Source organism: Cannabis sativa, chromosome 6 (genome assembly GCF_029168945.1).
Source record: "Cannabis sativa cultivar Pink pepper isolate KNU-18-1 chromosome 6, ASM2916894v1, whole genome shotgun sequence".
Classification (NCBI taxonomy): Eukaryota; Viridiplantae; Streptophyta; class Magnoliopsida; order Rosales; family Cannabaceae; genus Cannabis; species Cannabis sativa.
Window position 1 is genome coordinate 13149203 of NC_083606.1, and position 4002 is coordinate 13153204.

General features: G+C 32.2%; 1 long non-coding RNA gene across 1 annotated transcript; it reads left to right on the forward strand.

The window, feature by feature from the left end:
* The first annotated feature begins 204 nt into the window (after positions 1-204).
* LOC133039068 (uncharacterized) lies at positions 205-1068 on the forward strand. The gene is made up of 2 exons (XR_009688597.1): positions 205-661; positions 816-1068. It is a non-coding gene; the product is annotated as an uncharacterized LOC133039068 (long non-coding RNA).
* The last annotated feature ends 2934 nt before the right edge of the window (positions 1069-4002 follow it).

Consider the following 4002-nt stretch of genomic DNA (forward strand, 5'->3'; position numbering starts at 1 on the left):
ACATTGAATAGGAGCTCTGGAAGGTTTCATGGCAATTGGTGGAGAATTGAGCAACAAATGAAGGGTTTGGGGAAAACTGGTGCAAACCGGCTAGCCGGTTTGTAGTGCCACAAAAACCGGCTAGCCGGTTTTGGCAGGGTTTCCTAGGCCTTTCATTTTCTCAATTTTTGCCATTTCGATGCCTCGGTTGGGTGTTTCCCCATTTCCAGAGTTAGAATAACCCATTAAGAGCATAGAAGAACTTAGGGTTTCGGTTTTGGGTTTCCCGGGATTAGGGTTTTAATCATGTAACTTACCCGGTTTCAAAATGTGATTAGGGCATCCATCTAGCACGAGATTTCCGTTCAGGTCGGCCAGCATACTTGAATTCGGAAATCAGATAAGAACTGTGTATAATGTGTGATATGGATATTCGAATGTATGTATGTGTTAATGTATATACATGCTTATTTGTTGTGATTCATACACTACCAACACTTGTACGGTTGCGGTACAAAGTGCATTGGTAAGGTGTAAAATGTTTGGAAGTACATCACGGTGTTACCAGCACTTGTACGAGAAGGTACAAGGTGTCTGTGGTACAACACTTGACGGTACTCAAAGTGCGATCCATACCCTACCTACACTAGTACGATGGTATACTGAGTGCATGTGGTACATGGTACATGGTCGTATCCTAGTTAGAACGTTCATACTCATCTGTTAAGCTCTGTAAATAGGTGTATGTGCGCCTATTTACAGGTCGAAAATTATATGATATGTTATATGCATTTCTTACTGAGTCTGTCAACTCACAGTTCTGCTTCCATGTGTAGGTAAAGGAAAGGCGAAGGCTGAACAGGAGTGAACCTGAGCTCGGGTGGGATTGTACATGTCAAAGCAGCGCGACCTGGAGTGTTCGGTCTCGGGACATCTGGGGATTGTATTTTGATAGTCGCTGTGCGACCTGTAATAAATACATATTTTGAAAAGTTAATTTTACAAAGTTTGAAAACGGGATCCCGGCACTTGTAAATATTTTATTATATTACAAAGTTTAATATTTAATGCAAAAGTTTTAATTTGACACGTTTTAAGAGAAAATTCTTTGATTAGCAAAGGTTGCACTATAATTGAAAAAGCACTGTAGCGTGCCTTAGCATTAGGGCGTTACATATTAAACTAGAGATTAATAATTAAGCCTTCTCTACACTTAATTATTTATTTCTTGAATTTAATACTTTTAATTAAATTGAAAAATTGAATATCTAAGTTGATTTTCATCATGATACTTAAATATTTCTTTTTCATGGCACTTAATTAAATAGAAAATTATTTTTAGTTGAAATTTAATTTTTCAACTTAAATTTAAATAATTTTTGAAAATATATTTTCTTTATTTTATTAATCAATTTCGAAATTGCATTTAATTATGCAAGATGATTTTGAATTTATCTTGAAAAATAGATTAAGTTGTAAATTAATTATTTATTTTAATTAATTCTTAGACCAACTTAAATCAATGATTTTTCATTTATTGATTAATTAGTCAAAGGAAAATCTAGATATGTGATATTTTTGCTTGAAGTTTTTTTTTCTAAGTAATTATTATTTAAGTATTTTGAAAATATAAAGTTTTATACTTTCTTTTTCAAAATACAATAAATATATTCTCATGAAAATTTAATTTAAGTTGCAAATTAATTTAAATTAATACAACTTAAATAATTTTCTTAATATTTATATATAAAAATTACTACTAAGATGGAAATAATTCAATTTATTTCAATCACCATCTAAGTATAATTTTATAAATATTAAATTAAATTCTAATTTAGAATTTTAATTCTAAATTCGATATTTAATGAATATATTTTATTATAAATAATAAAGAAAATACATTTTGAAGAATGAGCTTTATTATTATTAAGATATTCGATCTCCATTGTTGGTTTTACATAGCTTTTGTTTTAGTGAGTAATCCTCCCTAATGGAGGAACGTTCATTAGCAAGTTAGCACCGTTTAATCTCGAAAGATAAGTAGCTTTGTAAGTGTTTTATATGGTATGGATCACCCTAATGGTGGCGACTGTGTTTGACTTACAAAATATGAAACAATGGTAGAAGCTCATAAGATAGAATAGCCTTGACTCTCGCCTAAACGGGACAACGTTGGATTCCAATCTTGATCGAATAAAAGGTTGCTAGAATGTTTAACATTTTAGATGAGCTGACAACTCTATTCAATAGATGGTAGCTTTGACTCTCGCCTCAACGGGACACTGATATCAGTTTGTTGAAAACCTTGGAAATTATTTAGGATTGTATTTTTTAGTATTTTCTCCTATCATTCCTACATGCTATGTGCTTATAATTTCCGAATTGAATTTTGTGTTAAACCATTATTGATTTCTATTTATTATTTTGTAGTATCCTGTATAACCATGATGAATCCCATGTTATTACTCTTGACTGAAAACAAGCTAAATGGATCTAACTTTCCAAAATGGAATGAGAACATTAATATTGCTCTCATAGGAGAAAGTGCCTTGTTTGTGTTAACTGAGCCGTCTCCTGAAGTGCCGGGGGACAATGCAAACAAAGTTGTTAAAGAAAAGTATGAGCATTGGCAGAATGCTAACAATAAAGCTCTATACTTCATGCTTTCCAGCATGGTTGACACCCTTAAAACTCGGTTTTCTAAAACTGAAAAGGTGCTGAAGTTATGACGAAGTTAACTGAACTATTCGGTAGGGCTAATCTTCAGTCTCGCTTTGACGCGACTAAGAAATACATCAATGCACGGATGGAACCCCATCAAAATGTGCGTGATCATGTTCTCCTAATGACAAGTTATTTCCAAGAAGCCCAGGATCATGGTGCTGAAATGGATCACACTACTCAAGTAAGCCTTATCTTGAATAGTCTGACTCCATCATTTCTGCCCTATACATCAAATTATGTCATGAATAAAAAGGACATAGACTTTCATGAGTTAGTCAATGACCTTCAGACATATGAAAATTTGATTGGAGGCCCCAAGAAGAAAGGGGGTAAACCTCAAAATTCTGGCAATGGTAATAGGACGGTCAAACCTGAGGCAAATGTTGCCTCTACTTCTAAACCCAAATCTAAGAAGAAGTGGAGAAACACCAAGAAGCGTGCCAAAGCCATGAAAAACAAAAAGGTTGCTGCTTTTGGTGATCCACTAAAAGGAAAGTGTTTCTACTGCAATGAGAAAGGTCATTGGAAACCCCAATGTCCTAAACTTCTTGCAAAGAAAAAAGGTATTTCTTTCTATAAACTTTAAGAGTTTTAGTGAATTATTATCCAATTGGATTATTGATTCTGGACTAACTTTGTTTATTTGTTTCTTCTTCTTGTAGGCCAAGCTACTTGAACTCAGATGTTATCTTAGTGAGTTGGATCGAAAAGCTGGACAAAAGGGTGAAGATCGTCCAAGATGAAGATGAAGCTCATTTTTCTATTTTTGAATTAATTGTTTTAATTTAAAGACAATTTGGATTTCGAATTTTAGTTTGGGATTTTTATCCCTATTTTTCTCATAATGTTGCAATACATTTTTTTTTATTATTAATAATATTTTTATTTTCTATTTCAAATAAATTGCAATTTACGAGATTGAGCTTCATTTACTTTATCTTAAACCACAATTACCACATTATATTTATATGTTTGTATGTGTAAGTGTTTTTATTATTGATACAAATTCTATAATATTTACAACTCTTCATAGAGTTATATTAAATAAACACTAGAAATTATTTCTATGTTTATTAATAATTATTAATTCTAATACAATTATTGAGAATTTTTTTAATAAAAGGATCTTTTGATCTGATAGGGGTGGAGAAAAGTTAAGAAAACTATGCAGTTCAACGATCTTTTATATCTAATGCAGTCTGGATTGTATTCAACTCCACATAATCTCTATAACACTTAGAGAATCATGATCTTTATATACTTAGGGGTGGAATTAATCCACAATACCCTATGTAACAC